Source organism: Aedes albopictus, chromosome 3 (assembly GCF_035046485.1).
Source record: "Aedes albopictus strain Foshan chromosome 3, AalbF5, whole genome shotgun sequence".
NCBI lineage: Eukaryota > Metazoa > Arthropoda > Insecta > Diptera > Culicidae > Aedes > Aedes albopictus.
Genome location: NC_085138.1, coordinates 128,619,658 through 128,646,565, shown reverse-complemented (window position 1 = coordinate 128,646,565; position 26,908 = coordinate 128,619,658). Strand labels below are relative to the sequence as shown.

The window sequence follows — 26,908 nt, the reverse complement described above, 5'->3', positions numbered from 1 at the left end:
CCGAACCTAGCCCATTGATGAAAATCTTCCTATGCAATGTCCGAAATGCAGTGGGCGAGTGAATGCATAATCAATCCCTCAATTTCACTTCATTGACGTACATTCCTACGTTGATGACACTATTATCGACTTAAAATAATAGATCACAGGGCTATTAATAAATTAACACATTTCTAAGCAAACATTCATCGTTCATAAAATGCAGCTTTTAAATAATAGTATTTATCTCTTTCTTTCAGGTATGCCCCCAAACAAACAGTAGCAAATCGAACTCCAAGTAAGTCTCCCTCTCCCCGTTAGTATTCCAATTCCGAGTACCTAGAATTACGTTCCTTTTGCCGTTCTTTTCCATTCCCCGGTGGAAAGTTACGAAAATTGGTCAAATTTTTCGATTACCGGAAACGGCGCCGTTGCTGCAGCAGCAGTGCAACCCCAACCCCCTAGAAGTCTTATCTCCTGACAATTGAATCAATTTGGTGCCGCAGAGCAATCGTACCATACCTTACGTTGGTTGCCGCGAGGGAAACTTCTGTTCGTCGTGGTTCTTCGGGGAAAAAGGGGACTGCAAAGGAAATTTATAGTACTCGACTGATCGAACGGTCCCATCAATCAAACTTTGACAGACTTCTGGATGTGAAGTGTTGTTTCGGTTTATTTATAGCTTAGTTTTGTGTTTGTGACTATGTTTGTCTTGTGGTGACTACTTGTCGTCCATATGTAAAGTTGTAGTTCCAGTGAAAACAGTAACTTTCGCAGACAACTTTTGGAACAGCAATCATAGTGAGTAAATCTTACTAGGTAAATTAGCGGACTCTTCTCTTATTTCATTCATGAATGGAAAATCACCAAGATTTATTTCCAGATAACTTGATTCCGGAGGCGGCACTCTTATCTAGACAATCGAATCGAGGTAGAGCTCAACCGTATTAGCTTTTTCCATTTCCCATTCAAGAAAAAAAAAACATTCCCTTCGATATCCATCATTCACGGAAACGAGGCCGAAAAGGAGACGTTTGAATATTTGATTGACGAAATGAACCGTTCGAAGTATGTACGTTATATCCTCCCGGAATGTCAAGTGTCTTTCAATCGTATTTTTTTTCTATTTATAGGTTACTGGCATATTTTTAATTCAGTTAATATTCGAATCGCTTTGATCTGGGATGTTCTATTTCCAGCTGGGGCATATTTTGGCGAGAATTGAGCTCACCAAATTGACTGAAATGTTCACTCAATTTGGAAATCGTTGGATCATCGAAAATATCATTCTTCTTGTAGTTCATTGAAGAATTGTTCCTTGAAAAGTCTCTTGCAGGAAGCAAGTACTCCTATATTTTATCAAACTTTTTTTTTCGAAAACCAGCAAGAATTTCTATAACAGCTCCACTTAGGAAATGAAAGTTTTTGGGATTTTTTTTTTATCGAATAACGAAGAATTCTCACTTGAACTGTGGATATTTTCCTCAATTCAACCAATAATTTACTCATCTGTACATATGATCGTTGACCACATGGATTGGTATTACGATTACCGAAAATTTTCACTTTGATTGAGTTATTTTAAAATTTAGTTTCCATACACATGTAGAGGAAAAATCAAGGTATCTTCTGAATAGTTTTTCCTGTCGAGAATGGTAATTATTTTTGCAATAATTATTTTCAACAAAATTTAGAAACATAATGCTGGGACCCGTCGCACAGTGGTCACACCTTCGCTTCATAAACAGATGATCATGCGTTCGATCCCAGCTTCAGCACTGGCAATGTTTCGTCAATTGCTCTTGCCCCGAGAGCATCTGACACCTGAACCTCTTCCGAGCCTCTAGCTGTAACGGATCCGGAAATTTGGATATCGGCGAATGGCAACTCATAATGGATGGCAATCGAGCACTTTTCGACTGAAATGTTACCAAAATGCATTTTCAATAGATGTAATAGATGAAAATGCACCATTACACAATGGGAAAAAATAGATACAAAACGCGAATAAATTCAATATCTTTGGCTCAGAGTGGATGGATTCGAATGAATTTTCGAAACAAACTGCAGAAATCTCTACAGTTTCAGATAAGGAGGGTATCATTTACCGCATGATGCTGGAAATCAGTGTATCGGGCCCGTTTTACATTGGTGTGCTTAAGATTTTACCAATAACAGACAGACAGACAGACAGACAGACAGACAGACAGACAGACAGACAGACAGACAGACAGACAGACAGACAGACAGACAGACAGACAGACAGACAGACAGACAGACAGACAGACAGACAGACAGACAGACAGACAGACAGACAGACAGACAGACAGACAGACAGACAGACAGACAGACAGACAGACAGACAGACAGACAGACAGACAGACAGACAGACAGACAGACAGACAGACAGACAGACAGACAGACAGACAGACAGACAGACAGACAGACAGACAGACAGACAGACAGACAGACAGACAGACAGACAGACAGACAGACAGACAGACAGACAGACAGACAGACAGACAGACAGACAGACAGACAGACAGACAGACAGACAGACAGACAGACAGACAGACAGACAGACAGACAGACAGACAGACAGACAGACAGACAGACAGACAGACAGACAGACAGACAGACAGACAGACAGACAGACAGACAGACAGACAGACAGACAGACAGACAGACAGACAGACAGACAGACAGACAGACAGACAGACAGACAGACAGACAGACAGACAGACAGACAGACAGACAGACAGACAGACAGACAGACAGACAGACAGACAGACAGACAGACAGACAGACAGACAGACAGACAGACAGACAGACAGACAGACAGACAGACAGACAGACAGACAGACAGACAGACAGACAGACAGACAGACAGACAGACAGACAGACAGACAGACAGACAGACAGACAGACAGACAGACAGACAGACAGACAGACAGACAGACAGACAGACAGACAGACAGACAGACAGACAGACAGACAGACAGACAGACAGACAGACAGACAGACAGACAGACAGACAGACAGACAGACAGACAGACAGACAGACAGACAGACAGACAGACAGACAGACAGACAGACAGACAGACAGACAGACAGACAGACAGACAGACAGACAGACAGACAGACAGACAGACAGACAGACAGACAGACAGACAGACAGACAGACAGACAGACAGACAGACAGACAGACAGACAGACAGACAGACAGACAGACAGACAGACAGACAGACAGACAGACAGACAGACAGACAGACAGACAGACAGACAGACAGACAGACAGACAGACAGACAGACAGACAGACAGACAGACAGACAGACAGACAGACAGACAGACAGACAGACAGACAGACAGACAGACAGACAGACAGACAGACAGACAGACAGACAGACAGACAGACAGACAGACAGACAGACAGACAGACAGACAGACAGACAGACAGACAGACAGACAGACAGACAGACAGACAGACAGACAGACAGACAGACAGACAGACAGACAGACAGACAGACAGACAGACAGACAGACAGACAGACAGACAGACAGACAGACAGACAGACAGACAGACAGACAGACAGACAGACAGACAGACAGACAGACAGACAGACAGACAGACAGACAGACAGACAGACAGACAGACAGACAGACAGACAGACAGACAGACAGACAGACAGACAGACAGACAGACAGACAGACAGACAGACAGACAGACAGACAGACAGACAGACAGACAGACAGACAGACAGACAGACAGACAGACAGACAGACAGACAGACAGACAGACAGACAGACAGACAGACAGACAGACAGACAGACAGACAGACAGACAGACAGACAGACAGACAGACAGACAGACAGACAGACAGACAGACAGACAGACAGACAGACAGACAGACAGACAGACAGACAGACAGACAGACAGACAGACAGACAGACAGACAGACAGACAGACAGACAGACAGACAGACAGACAGACAGACAGACAGACAGACAGACAGACAGACAGACAGACAGACAGACAGACAGACAGACAGACAGACAGACAGACAGACAGACAGACAGACAGACAGACAGACAGACAGACAGACAGACAGACAGACAGACAGACAGACAGACAGACAGACAGACAGACAGACAGACAGACAGACAGACAGACAGACAGACAGACAGACAGACAGACAGACAGACAGACAGACAGACAGACAGACAGACAGACAGACAGACAGACAGACAGACAGACAGACAGACAGACAGACAGACAGACAGACAGACAGACCCCGGCAGTTTCTTCAGAGGTATCTTCAGAAATGCATACAGGGATTTCTCCAGAAGTTCTCTCAGGGCCCAGTCCACACATGATCGCATGTGCTGTTGAATAGGATGCAAAAGTGGAGTTGATATACGTTCACTTTACACGCGGTTAAATGGAAGTATGTACGCATAAGGCCTCCACATTAGCATCCCATTCAACATCATGTAAGACTTTGTGTTAGCTGGGGGATTCATCAACGAGTTCATTCAAGGAGTTGTATCATGGATTCTTCCAGGCATTTCAACAGGGATTCCTTCAAAGGTCCCTCCAGGTTTTCCATCAGAGATTCCTCAAAGATTTTTTTCAGAGATTACTCTATAAATTTCTCCAAGGATTTAAACATTTGAATGAAACACTTGAGGAATTAATTATCCACATTCTAGAACTTTCGTATATTGACTAGGCTGAGTGTACCAGTTATCGCCATAGTGGTTCCCTATTTGGCCATAGTGGTTGTTTGAGATATTTCAAAATTTTGCATCATTTCAAGAGGTTTCATGACAAGATACATTTAAATCCTTGCTGCTAAAACTTTCATAATACGACAAAGCTTGAAAACTTTCTAAATCTCCACTATGGCCAAATAGGGGACCACTATTGCGATAACTGGTACACTTACCCTATATCCTAACTTTTGAAGAGAGTCTAAGCTAAAAAAAAAACGGAGGCAGGTTTTCCTATTGATGTGCTTTTTCGGTAGTATTTTAAACAATGGAACTTACTTGAGAAGGCATATTTTGTAAAAAGAAATTATTTTAATCAAAGAATAAAACTTAAAAATCGCTTGTCTCGCATTTGTGCACAACATTTGCCTAACAATCAATAAAAACTGAAGAGATATGTTTCAAAATTGTTCTCAATCCAAAGCTTGGTGTTGTAGCTAACTAGTTATGAAGAAAATCTTGAGTAATTTTTACAATCTTTCGAGATTCTCTCGATAGAGTAAAAAATAAGGTGCGGCCCGTGTCAAATTATGAAAAATAACGAAACTTATTTCAGTTTAGTAACCTTGTAGTATTAGCCTTGATAAGCTTTCGCTGGAATACGAATTTGCTTGTTATTAAAGTGGTTTTCGATATGTAGCAATTTGGTTGATAAAATGCGTAAAGTGCTGAGTACTAATATTGTGCTATAGCGACATGTAATGTAGTTTACTGCACATGGAGAATTTATGGATAAAAAAAATATTTTAAAAATATTAGATTTTATTTTCGGTTGTTGAAATGAATTTTTATTTTGCTGCCAGATCTTCTCAAATTCAGAATGGTCAGGTTTAAAACCTATAAGCGCACGCGAAAAGGACGCCACATGAATCTAAATGGATGAAATATTCGCAAAAGTCTAGCACATTTGTTCCCAATTGATAACATAATTGAAGCAATTGATAACACATTTGGGGTAGGGGAACTCAAATAATATACTGTCGGCAGCTTCATTTTTTCTAATGGGTTGTTTTCTATAACCTGTTAAACTCAAACTTTCTCAAAGAAACTGAATCTTAAGTTCAAGTTTCAAGAAATTTGGACGGCAAAACCCTAGCACGGCGAAGGGAACATAACTGTTGAAATTACCCAAAGTCGTTTTTTTTTTTTGACTTCTGGGTGTTTCCCGCATAGATCGTGTCATAGGTGTATGTGTTATATGGTTTATTCAGATCACTAGACTAGACTAGACAGTTGCAAATAGACTACGTTGCTCGACATATACAGTACAACCGTAACAAAATGCGACAAACCAATTGTTGCAGGCTTTTATGATTTTTTTTAATTATTTCTTATAATTTCTTATGTATAAAATTTGTTTGCAGGAAGATACAATTGTCATACAGGATTTCTCAAATTTAGGTCAAAATATTCATTGGTTACGTGCATCGGATACCCAAAAATTGTTACAAATTAAAAAAAAGATTCAATTTTCCTATTAATAGAGCGAAAAAAATTAAGATGAACATTTTCAGACACGTGGAAACTATGTAGGAATATGATCTTCTTAAGATACCATTTGGAAAATTTAAAAAAAAAATATTTGAAAATGTTTAAGGACCAATCATCGAAATCCGTATTTTAAATAAATCAATGAAAAAAACTCAACTGTTTGAAAAATTTTCACAGCAATTTCTTGATAATGAAGGTCTGTGAACCTTACTTTTTAGTAGGCACAAATACTTAGTAATTTAAAACAGTTTCATGCTTCAAACACAATATTTTCTGAAAACTAGCATTTTTTAATTTCCAGAACACGTCTCGTAATTCATAAGACATTTTCTTTTCATTCCTGTCCAATAGAACGATTTCGATATCCATTATGTTCAATGTTATATTTCCAGAGGTATGTGAATGAAATTGGTCAATGTTTCTGTACCTTTGTCAGATAAGTGCTCTACTGTACTATGCAATAGATAAATGCAAACATAATCGGTTGAAAGTAGGGGAAACGATGTCTTTGAAAATTGTCGCATTTTTCATGGGTCATACTGTACCACATTTGAGGGTATAAATATCACAGCGTCTAGCAGCTCACTGCTTTAGTTTATTCAACGGTTCCGACAAGACGATCTTGTCGCACTTTTGTCGTTACTCCTCCGAAAAAAAAATGACATCCAAGTTTGTTGTTGTGACTGTTGCGATAGCAGTCTGTTGTACGATTCAACCGGTAGAAAGCGAAGATGAATCCTTGATACAAGAGATTCCTGGCGGAGGCTGCTTTGGGTTCGAGTTGCTGATTACCAAATTGGAAATTCTTGAGCAGAAACTAGCCAAGATGGAACAGACAGTGGAGAAACGGTTTTTCCCCCGTTCGATTTTCCAGTCATGTTCGCAAGAACCATCGAAAATTTCGGGAACATATCTACTGCAACCCGATGGCAACGAACAAGCCTTCGAGGGTTTCTGTGAACAGGTGACATATGGTGGCGGGTGGCTCGTAGTTCAGTATCGTTTCGATGGATCGGTTGATTTCTACCGTGACTGGGCGGAGTAGGGTATTGGTTCCCTTATTAAGCATGTGGCTCCCATTTTCATCCTATGAAAAACAAAGGATTGAAGCGCTGTTTGTTTTGTTTCTTATTTTTGTATTTTTTGTTAGAAGTGAGCACTTATGAAAACAAAAAGAACGGAGTCAATCGGTGCCGCAATCGCTTGTTTTCGAATAGGATGAAAATGGGAGCATGAGATTACTAATGGCACACATACCCTATAAGGATGGTTTCGGAAAAGTTGATGGCGAGCACTGGATCGGGCTCGAAAGGTTGCACCAGTTGATGAAGAATAAAAATATGACCTTGATGGTGGAGTTCGTGGACATCGATGGCAATTATAATTATGCCAGTTATAACAGTTTTGCTGTTGGTAATGAGGATGAGAAGTATGAGCTGAAACGACTTGGAGAGTTTGCAGGATCTACGGGCGATTCGATGAGATCTGGAGAGAAACAAAGGTTCACAACGCGGGATAGTGATAATGATAAGTTTGGCCGCAATTGTGCACGAGACAAAGGTGGTATGCTCATTGTGGCGGCACGTAAGTATATCTACTTATTGTTATAACACATTCTAAAAGTGTGCTAAACATGTTACGATTTTTGTAGCGATTATCACAATCGCTGTGCAGATTTGAATAAGGAGTTCCACAGGGAGGACTTCTAGAAGTTCCATTGGGAAGTTATTCAGGAGATTCACTGAAAGTTCACGGGAGTTTCTCCAGGAATTCCTCTGGCGATTCCTCTAGAAGATCCTCCGGGAATTCTAGTAGAAGATCCTTCCGGAACTACTGGAGTTTTTTTTCCAGGAATTTGCACCGATAATTCTTCTAAGAGATTCGCTGGGAGTCCAACTGATCATTCTTCAAGGAGTTCCACTGGGATTTCCTCAATCAGTTCTACAATAAATTCTTCCAGGAGCTCCTTCGAGAGTTCTTCTAGAAGTACCTGGTGGAATTCCAGGAGTTTCCTCTGGGGAATTCCACTGATCATTTTTCCAAGAGTTCCTCACAGAGTTCTTTCAGGAATTCCACTGGTAATTTCTTTCGAAGTTCCACTGGATAATAATTATTATCTATATAAAAATGCAGTGGCATACGTGGGACCGCGCATAACTTGCGAACGGATGCTCCGATTTAGGTCGTCTAAGTTTCGTTCCGTTAGTTTTCACCCAAGGAAGGTTTATGAGGCAAAAAACATGGGAAAATTGAGAGTTTTTGAAAATCGGGTTTTCATAGGTACATTTTGAACGGGGACTTGGACTTGGCTGGGAACTTGAAACGTCAAAAACGCAGTAGGCAAAACATAGTTTGCCGGGGACAGCTAGTTATTATCTATTATTATAATAATTATAATAATTATAATAATATTTTGATTATAATCAATAAGTTCCACTGGGAGTTCTTCTATAAATTCTACTATGTATTTCTCGGGGAATTCTTCTGATAATTTCTCACGTTCTTTTAACTTCTTTAAGGAGTTTCTCCTTGAATTGTTCCAGGAGTTCCTCCAACATTTTTTTGAGAAGTTCCTCTGGGAATTGCTGAAGTTTCATCTGGGGTGTTTGATTACAAATTCTTCTGGAAGTTCCACTGCAAATTTCTCAAGCAGTTTCTCTGAGAATTCCTTTAGGAATAGAAAAAAAAACAAGTTTTTGTGAGGGCGAGCCCTTGAATTGTAGATGATAGTACCATGATTTCGGGTGAAATTGGCCATTGAGGTATAACTGTTCGACTTTTCCACTTGTCAAAAAATAACGCTTTGAACTTAAAACAAGCTGACCAAATATATCGCAAAGAAATTAAACAAAAAATTATCGTTAAAAAGTGTTAAACATGATCAGTTTCACCTGAACTTACGGTACATAATAGACACAGGCAACTAATGAAGAGTTGTTTTTTTTTTCTAATAGTAACCCAAACGGACCATTCCGCAAGCAACACAGCTGGAAGAACATTTACTGGATGAAACACAGAAGTGGAGTTGAGTTGAAATTCTTCAGAATGATGATTAAACAAACATAAGTTCATGAAAAGTTTACACAGTTACCATATAATATGTATCATATTGAATAAAGTAAGGTTCTAATTGCATGTCTTTTATTTGAGAAAGATCAAACCTGCTCTTAATCGCTTATGAGAGATTCTTCGGAAATTGCACCAGATAAGGATCTTAGTTTCAGTCCTGAGTGAGCACCCATGGTGGTGCAGAGGGTCGAATTTAAAGTTATTTATCCTAGACGATTGCCCGACATCACCTTGTCCTGTGGCCAGGTGAAATTTCTGTCGATTTCCTTTAATTCTTTGTGAAAACTGGGCCTGTTGGATTCTGATTTTGTGCACCTTCATCGGCTAGGGAGTTCGTCCACGCTCTGTTATCCCGTCTACATGAGCGTTACACTTCCTTTTCATGTTCTGAGTAGCGCTGGCGATCTGCGGCTTTGGCTCCTCGTGTTTTCGCTCACACTATCGCGGCTTTGACGTTCCTTCTCTCCTCTATCTTCCTCCTGGTATCATCTGTGATCCACTGATTTCTGGAGGTGCGTAGCTCACCCAAATTATTCTCGCCGGTGGCGATGAAAGCATTCTTGATGGCCCTACATTGATCTTCTACGCTTCCACCTTCCGGAATATCCAGCAGCCCGGTTCTGCAGCTCCTCGATGAACGACCTTTTCACCGCAACATCTTCCAATCGGCGTGTGTTGAACCGATGCCTGATTTTCTCTTCCTCTCGATGATCCTCGCAATACGCAGCCGGATCTCGTCGATTAGAGGATGATGGTCGTACGCAATGTCGACGCCACGTTTGTTCTGTACATCAAGAAGGCTTCGTCTCCATTTCCGGCTGATGCAGATGTGATCGATTTGATTTTCCGTGACACCATCACAAGAATCTCATGTCACTTTATGCACTGGTTGATGGTGAGAGAGCAGTCCATGTCATTGTTGCCACAAAACTCTGCAAACAGCTCATTTCGAGACCATGGCGTCCAAGTTGTCGAAACCAACCTTCGCGATGAAGTCGGTGAAAGATTTTGATATCACATTTAGAACTTGTGAGGACCAGGCTTTGTTGGACGCTCCTTCCAGGTTCTTTATTTACCATTTTTCAGCCAAAATGCAGATTGCGACATTGTCATTATTGTTGCACTATGGTTGAAAAGTTGATTCAATACTTACCAGTTCTTCAATGCTGGGGTCAAATACCAATTCATAGTGTACGTGATTTATCCCTAATAGTTTTCCAGCTTGCAACGTCAGTGTTACTGAGATTTATAAATAGTTGCATTTTTATGTTAGATTCCGTGAAACCATCTAGGAAATTTCTCGCTCTTTATTAAATTATAACACAATACCTTTTACGGCTGCTATTACCATAAAACCTATCAATTAAAAGGCGATGACAGCCAAGTTTCTTCAGGCTTAACACCGAGTAACCAAGGGCTTGTCGGAAGAGCGGACTGTTACAAATTGAATCAGGTGATTAATGCACAGATCGTAAACACATAATTCCTTTCGCAAAACCCGTACAAACCGGTGGTAAGACGAAAAGCCCACGATGTTACTCCAACCGATTGTTCTTGATACCTGTCTCTCCTCCCTTCGTTTAAGACCGGATAAGGTCATAACCAAAGCCGATCAATTTATTGCCAGCCTGCGTTCACTGCTGTATTTGGCTTGACTGGATGAAACTCGGAATTAATTACTCCGCCGGAGAAATTACGTTTTGCGATATGGCGACGACGACGACGACTAATCTGATTTATCGATATTTCCCAGCGGAGATGGCGCTTGGTCTTAGTGTTGGGACCTACGCAGCACACGCAATACGGTATCGGACAGATGACAGCAGGGTTTACAAAAGACGTCATCGATGTCATTCGAGGAATTAAGCTTAAATTGGTTAAGGTTAAGGTGCACTCGGTTCAGTTATATGTACTGTGGCATCCAATAGATCTAAGGTGAAATTGTTACTTGATTGTCGGTATTTTGTTTTAGTTGAAGACATTTTGTGTCAACCGTTGGCGTTGGCGAAGAAGAAAGGAGAACTTTCGAATATCGTAATGCACAGAAAACGGGCTTGATAGTCTAGTTTCTACCGTTTCAGAATCGCATGCAGGAGGTCATGCTATCAATCTTTGGCTGATCCCTATCCTCCTATTAATCAGAACTTTAGATGCACAAACATCAAGAAGCAAGCTTCGAACAACAATGTAATTTTTATTTTGTTCTTACTCACTTGTAATAAGCTTAAAATAAGAAGATCAGATGCACTGGTTTTGTTTTTCATGAGGTTCGTGCGCTTAAAATCGTGAGTAGGAGAAAAAGTCGGCCATAGTGGCGGTTATTTTGGTTTTCTAACAAGTCTGTCCTTAAATACCTTTCGATCTGCATTTTTCGTCTTCTCTACATATGCAAATCATGTTCATATCCATCGCCCGAACAATAAACGAGTTAAAAAGTCCTTTCTTCCATAGCACAGTGTCAAAGCTATACAAACAGCGAACGGTGTCGCGCAATTCCCTAAAGCAAGCGCAAGATCTTGAACCTACCAATTTTAGTATGGCGGGGAGCTGGGGATAGGGCGATGTGGTGTTATCGCTGAATTGTATATGGAGGCTTTCGAGATTTCCATGGTATTGATCACCTACTACTTGTCTATCGACATCGCTTACGACCTCACGAAGTACATTGAATGGAGGAAGTACGTGGAAGCAATTATCGACTGTGAGCAATCGGTAGAAGTTCTTCCACCGCGAGAAAAGTATCGGTTTCTGCCCGAACTGATCATTAGTAGCGCGCTTCAGGCATGCCGTCGGTCAGTGCCAAGTCCGTCGGTTCGTAGGAAACCCCTCAATCCGTGATCGAAACATGGTTTGATCGACAACTTTGAGCGATATGCTTCCGCATACCCATGCAAGTTTAAGAACTTGGTCAAGGCGAATCGCTTAAAACTAACAAATTCGATTTGGTAAAATGAAATATTTTGCATGAGTCGTTAATTTAGATATTTCCATGACAATAGTCAAAAAAATATGTCAATGCTTGATGGCGTGCAGTCAAAAAAGCCCAAAATTTCATATTTTGCCCTATAAATTGAGGTATAGCTCAAAGTTGTGACGTGCTGGAGCTAATCTGAGCCCGGATTCGGATTCACAGCCCAAAATCTGTCAGAGACACATAAATTTGGTCTTGAGACAGACCAAAAGTTAATTTTTGTTACGCTGTATAATGCAATCACTCATAGCATGTCTTCTCAATATCTAGGCGTCTGGATCGACTCCATTAAATGACGACAAAATATTTTCAAAATCGGTTTTCATACACATGTAGAGAATGAATTGGGGACTTCAGTTAGCCTAGTGGTTAGGGCTAATCCAGAGATGGCGGGTTCTATTCCGGTCCTGGTCATGAAAATTGTCTCGACTCTTTGGGCATAGTGTATCATTGTGCTTGCCTTATAATATACAATTTCATGCAATTATTATTATTATTACTATTTATTACCGACACCTTACCATTATTGTGGCATTCGTGTCATGAGTAGGGGAAAAAGGGGCATAACGCTCCGGCTAAGCATATGTGGTCATAAACCTCAAAAGATGCTTATTTTAAGGTCGTATTCTGCCTTGGGGAGCAGTTTACTCCTTTACCTAAGAGACTTCAACTTTTGATCTGCGTACCCACAAAATTTCCCATTCAAATAAACAATTAAAAAAATGTTACTTTTTAGGTGCTGGGAAACTGCAAGAGGGAAAACGCCCGCTGGCATTTTCCGCTTTGACTTGATGTGGAATACCATGAGGCTCCATCGAACTTTTTCCAGCGGCAAATGAAGGAGTAGGAGGCGCGTGGTGGTTGAATGGCTTGGTTCCATATAATCAGCGCGCAATGTCTTAATTTCTGTGCGCTGCAAATTAGGGAATCTTCCCAAATGTGGAAAATCGTTGTTTTCACGCTTTTCTGTCGACAATGGCAGCCGTTCTTGGGCTTAACCTGCTCAGTTTTAGATCAATAACCGTGGGGATGCGGAGGTACACACGATCTCTAGTAGCAACGGATGTCACACCAACATTCCTTCCCTTCCCCGATGACCGTAAGAACGTGGCCGGCGCCGGTACTGACAATATTAAGTTTTGAACCTTCAAAATTGCACATTGAGGATGGAAAGCTACACCCAGGCCCCATCCTTTTGGTTCCCTGTGCAATGTTGACTGTTCTGGTCAGTAACGGAGTAGCAACTACGAATTGTACGGTCATCTCATGCTCATGCCATGCTCATGCTCATTAACCTGCTCAGTTTTAGATCAAGTTTGCTTGTATCTAAAGGAAACCTCCACAATATGATGAAATCGCGTGAAGGCGTTTTGCCCCCGGGGGGTGTTATGCCCGCAGTTCCCCTAATATATGCAATGGCAGGCAAAGAAAGTCCTTCAATTAACCCTCCATCAGTCGCGCCAAAAAAAGTTACACCAGCGGTCGCATCGTGTACTGAGTACACGGTATGTTCTTTCAATAATGGTTTCGATGCTTTACTAGATAGAATGTTGGTATCTTCGGCAAATATGTCCAGCTGGATGACGCGCGTCTGGTAGTGGACATGTGGAACTGGCCCACTTGATCTGGTCCAGACGCGGGCGTCGGAATGCCCCCCAGGGAACCTGTTCCGTGAACACTGTTGAACTGTTAAAAGGACCAGTGACCTCCACAGATAAACATAATAGGGGTATTCACTAAACAGATTAAATAACTGCGTAAGCCGTGATTTTCTGCTAAAGTATCGAAGTGTTTCATGAATTTGCGAATGAAATAATCAAAGATTGCCTTGGTGATTGCGACGTTTGATCAGTTTAATCAGTTTACGCTGTTTAGTGAATCCCCTAAATGAGATTTACACGTCATGTAAACTTCAGTTTAGTCATGAAAACTTAGTGTTATGATGATTTACATGATATATCATGCAAACTTGTGTTATATGTCATGTAAACACACAGAGTCATGCCGAATTACATGACATATAATGGAAGTTTACATGATATTTTATGACTTTTACATGATATATCATGGAAACTTCTGTGATAGCCCACGCTCCAATCATGTGCATCATGTCATAGAATTTTACACTATTTTTCCGATCTGTGTCCCTGGCCAACCCGTGGCCACCGGAATGTACCCTGGAGGAACCTGTTTCGAAGACTATAAAAAATAAAAGAAAGTCCTCAGTTTTCTTGATGTATTCCATTTAAAGTTACCATGGAAGTCTTATATCGTCCTTTTGTTCTTCCCTGTAGTGTTGGTTCCTCTTCTTCAACTGGCACCATGCGATGCAACAACTGCTTGGTATCATGTGAGAGCTTCGGGATTCTGGCTCGTACCTGAACATGTTCTTTTATCAAGGCCATTGCTAGGTTTTCCAGGAAAACTCTTCGAGATAAGCATTCTGATCCAGTTTTTCAAAGTAAATAACTTGGGCGTTTATTCCAGTAATGTTTAGTAAAATGTAAAACTATTTTTTGCTGGGCCTCCTCCAGTCATTCCTGCTGCAAATTATTGATGGATTTTTCCAGAATTAAGTGATTCCTACTGTGAATCCTCTTGAGAATATATTAAGAACTACTGCTGGAATTGATCCAGGACTGCTACGATGGTTTTTCTAGACATTTTAGGAAGGTATCCTACAGATTTTTTTTTTCTGGGTTTCCCATGCAATATCTACAGAGAATCCTCCAGGAATTTCTGCAGGACTTTAAAGAGCAATATTAATATTTATTGGAGATATTCCAATGAAATCTCAGCTAGAATGACCCATAAAATTCCAGAAGGTGCCTGCTGTTTACTGGATGTATTGCAAGCGGAATTCCTAGAGGAATCCTTGGCGAAGAATTCTAGGAAGGAATCCTGGAGGGATCCTTAGAGGGATCTTCAGAGGAACCCCAGCAGTCATCCCTTTTAAACATTTCTGGAGAAATCTTTTGCTAGAAATTTCTGTCGGGATTCTTCCCTCGGGAAAGAATATCCCTTCAAGAAACATTCTACAGTTTATTCAAATCCTCTCGGAATATGTCAATGAATTCTTGCTGGAATTCCTTCAGGAAATCCTACTACGATTTCTCTAAGCTTTTTTGCTAGGATTTCACAAGCATTTCCAGATGATATTTTTAGAGTAATTGCTCTTAAGAATCCTCAAAGAATTGCTGAATAATTTCCGCCATTAATTGCCCGACGAATCCCAGCAAGACTTCCTAGAGGTTTTCCACCACGAATTCCTCGAAAAATCTAAAGCAATGTCAACATAATTTCTCAAAGGAACAAATTGAATTCCTCAGACCTCAATGATGAATGTTGCCGAAGACCGCAACTTATTTCGACTCACGGGACAGAAGTTATTAATCAATAATCATCTATGCATGCTTGAACAGAAGACCGCAGCTCTATCGACAATTATAGTATGCGTGTCACCTTCTTGCACATCTTGCAGGACATCGTGTATAAAGATGCGTATACGAGTGAGAATTTGTTTAATAACTTTTTAGCCGATTGTCGAAATAAGTTCCGGTCTTCGGCAACATTCATCACTAAGGTCTGAAGAATTCAATTCGGCTTTGACCCCATGGCTTCATCCATGTGGTAATGCTCTACTACGCGGAGAACCTTTTTTGAAAATTCTCCATACTAATTCCCATATAAACCTATTTTGCTTTTGGACCACCATTAAAACACCACCAAGGATTGTAATGAACATAAGGGAGCTTTGAATTTTTGACATGTTTAAAGTCAGAACTGCCCTGTCTAGAGGTAATCCCAGAAGAATTCTTGGATAAATTCTAAGAGTTATTACTAGAGAAACAACTTGAGGAATTCGTGGATTAAGGTGAATATATAACGAAGCCACACCTAAAATTTTCAAGAGCACAAATCTGGAGAACCGAATGTCGGTTTGCGCTGAAAAGTTGATCGATTGGTCACCACCAGCGGGCTACCAATCGATCAACTTTTCAGCGCAAACCGACATTCGGTTCTTCAGATTAGTGCTCTTGAAAGTTTTAGGCGTGGCTTCGTTATATATTCACCTTAAGCCCACCAGGCATTGTTGGGGAAATTTGAAGTGAAATTTCAGGAGGAATGTTTTGAAAAAAAAGCCTGTGAAAACCACAAAAGATCTTCTGTAGAAATTCCTGAGGGCTGGGTATTCCAGAGTATTTTCCCAAAATAGGTTCACAGGAATTTTATGAGAAATGCACAGAAAAATTCAAAGAGAAATTTTTGGAGGAATCCAAGGAAAAGTCTTTTGAGAAATCCTCTCGAAATTCCTCCACAAATTAATGATGGGATTTCTCTTTAAATTCTTGCTGAGATTGTCCCATAACATAACATAAACTGCATGTAATTCCTCCAAAGGTTCCTAAAAAAATCAATTTGTGATTTCGCCAGAGATTTTTCAAGGAAACCTTTAGGAATTTATCGTGCAACATCAGCTGAAGTTCTTGTTAGGAGTCCTTCAGATATTTTTACTATTTTTTCAGGAATTCATTTATTTGTATGTAGGAATCTCAGCTGTAATTGCATGAGAGGTTACAGTAATCATTTTTGGAGTAGTTTTATAATCATTCCAGTTCCAGGAATTCCTCTAAAATAAAGGGAATTTCTCCAAGACTCGTCCAGGGAGTCTTTTGGGGATTTTTGGAAGTTGAGATACAGGCTTTGTTCTACTTGGAGTGTTATTCCAGTACGGAGAAAAAAAGCAGGAGGGGGTGCATTCCATCACAGAGAACAACTTTGTGGAACACTCGAAAAATCCTAAAAATCCATAGAAAGAGTTATATCTGAAAACCTTTTACAAGGAGTCGTCCACAAACAATGACACATAACCCTTAAGGTTTAACAAATAAGGTAGGGTATCGCGCCACTTGGGCGGTGGCTTCTATATTCGTCTGTTTGCCACTATTACTCAGTCAATTTTGAACCAATTGACTTGAACTGTTGTACACGGGTAGATACTATACCTATCTAACCGCATTCCAAAAATTGTGTCAAGAGGTTCAATTTTGACGTAGTTATAGCGGAAAACAGACGAAAATAGAAGCCACCGCCCAAGTGGCGCGATTCCCTAATAGTTTGATCGGCAAACTTTCCAATAATACCATTTCTGCAACTTTGTACAAGGCACCAATACTCTATCTTCCTTTTTGAAAAAAGTGAATTCCTATAACAAGGTGGATTAATCCTCAAGGTGAAAATTCCATAATAAAGAGTTAAATATATAGAGCAAACTCTTCAAAACATCATGCATCTAAATTGAATACTCGAAACCGTAAAAAAGGATTATGAATGCGAACCACAGTATACAGTATGTAGCAGGCTCCTCTGGAGGTTATGTCCGGAAATTCGAACGTCCGGAAATGGTTCCGTAGCGGCGGCATGCCCATAGCACAGAGCGATCAATTTATGGCCAAATATATTTTACAATACAAATTTCAGATCGAGGATATGTGTGAGATTCAATATAACTGCCGAAAAATACCCTCGTGGCAAGGCATTTCTCAATACCCAGAAAGGGGGGTGGGGTCAGGGGGTTGCCACACCAAGATATTGGAAGACAAACTAACCGCATTTAATTTAAAATTGGTTTCAAATTTTTTGGTCGAATGGTAGTAGTAGCTGTTTGAAAAAAACTGGTTCGTCTAGGGCTTTTAAGGGTTACGCTAGAACTTTTGAAAATCTTAGGCTTATTTGGCTAAGTGTATTACGGGATGGCCAGGGAGCTACGATTACTAAGATGATGCATATTTAAAATCATGAAGATAATCCCGTCGCATTCCAGGGACATTCCAGGGACCACGGGTTGGCCAGGGAGGTCACTGGTCTTTTTAACAGTTACTAAAATGATGTACATGAAAAATACTGAAGATAGCATCGTCGCATGCCTAGTTTTGGCGCCATGATCAAAATGTCCACGGAACAGGTTCCCGCGGGGGACATTCTGACGCCCGCGTCCGAACCAGATCGAGTGAGCCACATGTCTACTACCAGACGCGCGTCATCCAGCTGGACATATTTGCTGAAGACGCCAACATTCTATCTAGTAAAGCATTGTAACCATAATTGAATGCATATGCCGTGTACTGAGTACACGAAGCGACCGCTGGCGCTGGTGTAACGGTCTGGTTAAAAAAAAGTTACACCAGCGGTCTTGCCGATGTACTGTGCATACATTTAAACTTTGAGGTTAGAAATACGTAATTTTCGAGTATTTTTCGTGCATTTTTCCTGTTTATTTTTGCTTTGCTAACAATAAGAAGAGTGGATCTTAGAATGGGACCTACACCCGGTTCACTTTAGTAGGAATTTCGATGATTTTTTTTTTGCATTTTTCTTAAAGGCGTGTACTCAGTACACGCAAGCGACTGATGGTGGGTGGCGACTGTGGAATAGACCGTCCCTTATTTTGCAAAAATTATAAAAAATTAAGTTATAAGTTCGTTAGTGGAAAATGATCGTTTTAGCTTAAAATGATCGTGTCGAAATTTTGAAGTCCATATCTCAAGGTCCCTCAAGGGGCCTAAAGTTGTCAAAAATGGTATAGGACCGAAAATCACGAAATTTTTTTTTTGACGAAAAAATACGCTATTCCTTAGATTTGCGATATCTCTACTCGTTTTTGAGTTATTGTCAAAAATCAACCGGAAAATCAGCATTTTCGACCATTTTTTTTTCAGATCCCGAAGGAAAACTACCCTATTTTGTTCAAAAACTCAAAAACGAGTAGAGATATCGCAATTATAAGCATATTTTTGGCCTTCATGGTCCTAAAATCACCGGTTTTAGTTGATATGAACTAGGAGGTATAGACTTCAAATTTTGACACGATCATTTCTTAGTTAAAACGATCATTTTCCACTAACGAACTTATAACATTTCCATTTTTTGCAAAATAAGGGACGGCCTACTGTGCAAGTGCTTAAAGAACAATAAGTTAAAGCGAGGCTGGCCAAGTCTCAGTTAGGATGTAATGCCAAAATAGTAAGAACAAGAACACCGCGTAATATTTTTTTTCTGTCTAAAGAGCAAACATATGTGTTTCTGAATGATTTTGGGTCGCTGAACCCGCACCCGGGCTCAAATTTGCTCCAGCACGTCACAATTTTGGGCTATATCTCAAATAATAGGGCAAAATATGCGATTTTGGGCTATTTTGATTGCAAGTAATTAAGCATGGAAATATTTTTTTACGCTATCATCAAAAGGTAAATTGGTTAATTATCATCTAAATTAACGACTCATGCAAAATATTTTATTTTATCTAATCAATTTTGATAGACTCAAGCATTTAATGTTAGTAAGTGAACTTGCATGCAACTTTTTGAGGGTGACTTGTATGGGATATGTCGTACCTAACATAAATCGCTTAAAACTATCAAATTCGAATATATTAAACGAATTATTTTGCATGACTTCAATAATAACAAAACTTGTTATAAAAATAGGTTATGTGATGTAGTAGTTATTGATTTGCTATTCTTCTCTGCTCGGGAATTGAACGTTTTAGAAGTGTACCACGATCTTTAGCGTTTTCCATCCTGTTAGTGTTAGAAGCACAAATACTACCTGTGGAACAAAGAGTTTAGGTGAAACAGGACGCGTTTCCCCATCTTTTGATTCCTGATTATCAATATTTTAAAAATCGCTTTTTATACACACTTCGAGGAAGGATCAAAGTATCTCCTAGTATTTTTTTCGGGGGAAAAATGTTTTTATTTTTTTTCAAAAACATTTTTTAAATGGTTTTTGTTAAAACGAAAAACATTTTCCACCAAGAGAAACATTGAGGAGATTCTTTGATCCGTTCTCTAAATGTGGAAGCAAACTGATTTTGAAAATATTGCTCCGTTATTTAATAAAAAAATCAAAACCAAAAAATAAGGAAATGCATCCAGTTTCGCTTTAAGCTCAGAAACTGGCAAACAACCCGGAAGTACATCGTAATATTATTAACGATGAAGATAGCCCACTCTGTACGGAAGGGCTGATGCGCCAAAGGTTTGTAACTGCAACCCATCTGTTCGCACCCAGTAAATAGCCTGTCATTACTTTTACTACTTTTCCCATTACTACTTCTACTATTACTACGTGTAATGATGAGACCACCCACCGACGACGACGACGATGGTTGGTAGGTACGTGCAGCAAGTGAAACTCGGAGAAGACGCACGTGCCAGGGAACATGTTGGCGTAGTAAAACTCATTTACGACGGCACGACCCCAGATGATTGCGTACTGTGTGTACATACCAAGGTATGATTATATCTAAATGATGTCGCTGGATGAACGATGAACCAATTGTAAGCTTTTTTTTGCTGTAGGTAGTATGCACCACGTGCGTATCGCTCTTTTCTACGACAGACAAAATGCTGAACTCACGTCTTACTACGTCCTACGAGGACGAGACAATTCCGGATTCGAGGAAAATAATTTACCGACAAATCCTGCTGCTGGTTGCCGACGCTATATTTAGGTTCAATCATACTGAACCACGGGGACCGTCGGGTTCGCTGGGAAAGATGTTACCACCGCACCGCAACATGGAAAACACATTTACCGTACGGGTAGGCCCGGGATTCCCCGCACCGAACAGGAACCGGCGGCGGCGGCCCTACCCGGTGAAAGACAACAGAAGAAACAAATTATTACTCTCCGCCTTGTAGACGTGTTCGGTGACGATGCCTAGATTACACGACTCTTCTTGTGGGATGGGGGATTATTATTATGGCTTTCATAGAGTCAGGGTGGAGGAACTTCAACGAACTCGATGAGGAGGGATTTTGCTTTCTTATATCCTCGGAGAACGTCAACTAGTCCATCGTACTCGGTAGCACTGACTAGTTGACAACCGCGGTTGGTTTGCTGTGGTTGTTTGTTGGGAGGAACAAGACGCTGGCTGGTGCTGTCAGGAAAAAACCAGTGTTCCATTATGAGATCTGTGCCGAACGGGACCGGCATGGGTACGGTTGAGACGAAGTGCCAAGGAGGTTGGTTCACGGAGTCTTAAACTATTTTCCAACCCTGCGGAAGCTGGCAGTATCTCGTCCCCATGCTGACAGAGTCGGCAGCTCACGACGACGGTCGATGGGGAATCGAGGAGTTAAACGACTTGTTTGCGGATTTTGTGCCGGTGCTTTGCTCCTCTCCAACAAAGGGTAGATCGGAAAGATGCTGGAAAGAGTGATCCGGAATGCTATTATCAGGCGTGCTAAACCGCATGAGTATAATGTAATCATCCGATGAAAGACGTGTTTGTTGTTGAAGGCTTTGTCGATTATGAGGGAGGTGTCAGGAACGGGGTTTTGTATAAGGACATGAGGTTTTTTTTTCTGACGCTTTATTAAGAAAATATTTCATAAATAAATGGCTATGATTTGCATGTTATATTTAACTGCACGCATAGAAAAAGATATCTTTCATCCTGTACTGTACCCAGCCAGGTTGCTATATCGAAATTGCAACTGAAATAGTCACACATATATAGCACCGAAGAAATCGTATTCAATGCACGAAACAGGCATATACATACTAAAGTGGAGGCCATATCGAAACATATATACGATTACTGCGATTCCATCCAACATATTTTACGATTTCTCGAAACAAATTTACGATTTCGCCGATTTTACCCGTTTATATACGATTGTGTATTGATCTTATTACGATCAAAAGTACCAATATACGACTCAAGATTTTCAAAAAAAAAAACAATAGTTGTTCAGTGGGATTCGAACTTAGGTCCTTTGATTGAGAACTGCGCGTTATCTCTATTGGCTATATTGCCAAGTTGAAAATAGAGAGTTAGAAGTGAATGGCATGAAACAAATAAAAATTAGCATGATACGGTGCGAGGCTTGTGGTGAGAGCGTTGTTGTTGTGCATTGAGTGGCACCAAAAGTGGTGCCGTGAAAGGGGTCCGGAATTCACATCGTTGTTGGAATCTATACATCACTTATTGTAAGTGGGCTTCGTGGCCGTGCGGTTAGCGGCGGCAGTCGTCTAGGCGTATCGTAAGCCAGGGAGTGTGGGTTCGATTCCCGCTCCAGTCGGTGGAAACTTTTCGCCAAACGAAAAATTCATCACTGGGCCACTGGGTGTTCTGTGTTGTCCGTTGTCTAGTGTAAGTAATGTGTTCAGTCTGTGCAGCCTCTGGCTGAAGACGGTGTGAATTGTCTTTCTTTCTATACATCACTTATTGTAAGTCATCTGCTAGTATTTGGTTGAAATTATTGCTACCATGGTTGGAATGTGTCAATAACAACAAAAATACAAATTTGTGATGCAAACCATTTTTTTCTTTTTCTCCATCATACAATTATGTAAACAAAACCATATACGATTTCCGAGAATAAGATTCGACTATTAAAAGTGCAGTAACATTCATATGCGACTGTAAAAATGAATATACTATTTCTACGATTTCATTCACTTCGTATACGATGCAAGTGTGACGCAAACGATCAATATACAACATTGTTATAGTTGTATACGATTTCACCGATTCTCATCATACCTTTAGGTAGTAAGCTCGATTCAGCAGATTCATATACGATGTGAAGCGACAATTTCCACAATTCAAAGAAATCATATATACGATGCTAGCGAACTTGCAGCTTGACACTAAGAGTGTATGTTTTTTTTTCACGATTCTATACGATTCTGTGCGATCCTACCGATAGTATCTCGCACCTTTTATGATCGGAGACGACTATATGAAACAAAATCGCAATTGAAATTGAATTTGGCATGACATGCGATTTTACGCAATCATTGTCAACAAATATACACACGATTATACAATTCTGATTCAATATATGAAAATATACGATTTTTTCCATACAATGATTTACGATGTGTGGTTGGCTTGGTAGCTTCCTAATACCGTCTTAATATTAACCCTCGAGCAGTCGCGTCTTTGACCACCTTCAGCGACACCACGCTCACGCTCTGTACCACATGTATACAGTTTTCATGGTCCGTGTACTCAGTACATGACGTGACCGCTCCTGGGTCAATTTAGAATTCAATCAATGGAATGATGCACAATGCACAATGGTGCAGGAGTGCACCTATGCAACAATGCATCTAGGAAACGATTCACCAATCCAACCATTATTGTACCTTAATATTGTGCGAATCATATCAGTGAAACATTTTAAAATGTAACCGAAGGACAGGCATACACACAACTATGGGATTTTATATCTTTGGTTCGTTTAGTGATTCTTCCAAAAGTTTTTCTGGATATAATCCGAAATTATTACAGGGATTTCTTCAAAAAATCTTTAGTGATTTCTTCACAAATACTTCGGGAAGTTCTAAGATAATCTATCAAAAAATCCACAAAACATTCATTTTTTTCAAGGATTCCAGGAAAAATACACCAGAAGTTCCATCATGAGTACTTTCAAAAAATCTTCCAAGGATTCATTCGGAAATTTCCTTCCCTGGTTGCTTATAAAAATCCTTCAGGAGTCGCTCCAGGTGTTTTATATTAAAATCTTCAAAAAATCTTCCGAAAATTTTTCAAAGCATCTTCCAAACAAAAAAGAAAGACCTTTAGGGATACATTTGGAAACTTCTCCAAGGGTTTCTCACGAAACTCTGCTAGGAATGCCGCAACGGATTTTTTTTTTTCTAAAACTTTTATAAGGATTTTTTCGTAAATCTCCATTAGTGATTACTCTACAGCTCCCTCCATGAATTCCTCCAAAAATTTCGATAATTTTTCTTTTGAAAAAAGGAGAACATGCGATTGCTTCACAGAGAATCCTTGATGAATTTCTCCAATTCCTCCATAGAATCTTCATGAATTTCTCGAAAATTTTCAGAAGTTCCTGAAGAATCTACGATTTAAGCTGCCCGCAGTCTTTTAATAAGTCGTTTAAATTGTGAGTAAAAATCTTCTCTGCAGATGTTTTCTCCAAGCAATGAAAGAATTCCTTAAGAATTTCTTCAAGAGAATATTTCAGCAATTGATCCAATGATTCTTTCTAAATGGTTTTCTGGGATTTATTTGGAAATGTTCTCCAGGATTTGTTCTGGGATTTATTTGGAATTTCCTCCAGGTACGTCTACAGACATTTCTGAAGCGATTGTTTCTGCAAATTCTAACAAGTGTCGCTTTGGAAATCATCATAGGATTTCTTTGGAATTTCATTCATTCCTTAAGAAATTGCAAAGGAAATCAGGCCAAACATGTCTGAAGGTCCTACCTGCAGAAGAGAGGCTCTCTTTGGTTTTCCTCTCTTTCGTTAATATCTCAGCTGTTCATTTGAATTATGATTATCTCCTTGCATAGAACGATGGTCATATCAATCGTCTTTTGATTTGTACTGCAAAAGTAGTTGAAAAGTTTGCCATTACATTACAATAATTGAAAGAGAAAACGAATAAAGAGAGTCTCTCAAATGCAGATAGGACCTATTGAAATGTTCGGCCTGAAATGTCTCCAGTAATTTTTAGTTTAGAAAATCATCCTGGAATTCCAAAAGAAAACCCTCCAGATTCTTCTCAAAAATCTTACTCGTAATTCTTAAAATATACCTCCTGCGCGATTCCTTTAAAAAATCTTTCAGACATTTTGCAAGATTTCTTTTTCAGAGGCCCGTACATAATTTTCTCTTATTAATATTTCAGAAGTTCTAACAGGGATTCCTTCATAATATATTCAATAGATTCCTTAAAAAGTTTATTCAGGAATTTATCCAACAACTGCTTGAGGTAGTTTTACATGATTTCTTCCAAAATTTTGCATGAGTTTCTTTAGAAAATCCATAAAACTTTCTTTCGAATATGTAATATTCTATGGATTCCTTCAAAAATTTCTTCGGAAATTCCATCAGAGGCTTATCTAGAGATTGCTGTGGACATTTTTTCGCTAGATACTTCTAGAAGCTCCTCAATGGACTTTCTTCAGAAGCTCACACATGGATCCTTCCAGCGATTTCTTCATAAAATAAAAAAAAAAAACAAGATTTATTTTTAAATTAAGAATTTCCGAAAATATTTGAGAATATTATTATGAGATTCAATAGAAATTCTTACAGATTTTTTTTTATGTATGCTTCCTCAGTTTTCTTAAGAAATTTTTCCGTTCGCCTCTAGAGATTTTTTGAGAAAATCCTTGAAATCCTCCTCCATCTTTCTTCAGGATGTTTTTGTTTCATATTCCACGGATTCCTTCCGGAATAACTCTAGGATTTGCTGCATGGTTTCTTCCAAGAATTCTTCCTCTAGCGGGGAATGTCTTCTAGCGATTATTTAAGAAATTCTTCAAGGTATTATTTCGGAAACTCCTTTACCAGTTTCTTCAAAAATTATTCCAAGGTTTCCTTCATAAAATCCTTTTGCGATTCCATTGGACATTTCCTAGTGAGTGTCTTGAGGATTTTGGTTTTCAGATATCCCTCCAGAGATTCTTGCATGATTTTTTCTCCATTGCTTCTTCAGATATATCTGAATAAACTTATAAGTAGATTTCTTAAGAAATTCCTTCGAATGTTTCCCCAGTAGAGTAACATTTTTTAGTTAAATAGACTAGAGTAGTTTCCTAAAACCATCAAAAGACTAAATAAAAGATAGATGATTTTATGACGGCTCTCAGAACCTCTTCTACACTAATTGGTCATCAAAATGTCACTTGAGCTATGTGTTTTCTCAAAAATTTCCTCCAACGATACTTTTCATAATTTATTTACGGATTTTTTCAGGGTTTTTTAGAAACTTTCTTCACCAAAATTCTTGGAATGTTTCTTCAGGAATTCCTCAAATATTTTTCTAGGAATATTTAAAGAGATCAATCCACTTGTTTTTATAGGGATTCTTTTAAAAAGAAGTCACTTGAGTTCTTCAAAAAGTCCTTCAGAAAATCACCCAGATATTTAAATTTAGGAATTATTTTGAAAATTCGCAATAGTTTTTGTTTTGGAAATAGGGTTTCCCGAGGAATTTCGTGAGACATTCCTTCAGGAATTTCTTCAGTAAACTCTCCATTGATTTCTTCAGGATTCTTCTTGGTTTCTTTCAGATATTACTCCAGAAATTCTTACAAAAAAATCCAACAGAGATTTTTTTAAAAAAATTGACTAAAGATTTTTAAGAAAGTTCTCTGGTAACTTATTTAGAAAAATAAATACTAAAGAGAAGGAAAAAAACTTGGTAGGTTTAACTTCTTCCAAAGATTCCTTCGGAAATTCCTCTAGATGCATTTTTATTATTTTCTCCAAGGATTTCTTTAGAAAGTTACTCAGACTCCTTGAATTACTCTTCCAGGAGTTTCTCGAAAAATTATGAAAACCTTTCTTCATGATTCTTATCAAAAATTGCTTCAAGGATTAAAAAATAATAATTTCCTTGTTCGGAAATCCCTCGAGAAATTTCGCAATTTTTTTTTTTAATATTTAAAATTCATTCGGATACTCCGTAAGAAATCGGATCAGATTTGTTGAGAAATATTTATTTTATTTATTCAGAATTTTTGGCAATTATTTCTTCAACTCTTACTGAATTTATTTCGAAATTTTTCGATTTTCTTATCTTCCGTGAGCTGCTTCGTCAAGTTTATATGGAATTTCTCCAGAAAT

The 26,908-nt window shown here is 39.3% G+C and overlaps 1 protein-coding gene and 1 long non-coding RNA gene across 3 annotated transcripts in view; both read left to right on the top strand.

Moving 5' to 3' along the window:
- The window catches only part of LOC109416447 (diacylglycerol kinase eta), a 403,302-nt gene that overhangs the window by 253,866 nt on the left and 122,528 nt on the right, over positions 1 to 26,908 (top strand). The gene's annotated exons all lie outside the window — the stretch shown is intronic.
- LOC134289398 (uncharacterized) lies at positions 7,507 to 9,377 on the top strand. Its single transcript, XR_009998503.1, has 2 exons — positions 7,507 to 7,825; positions 9,196 to 9,377. It is a non-coding gene; the product is annotated as an uncharacterized LOC134289398 (long non-coding RNA).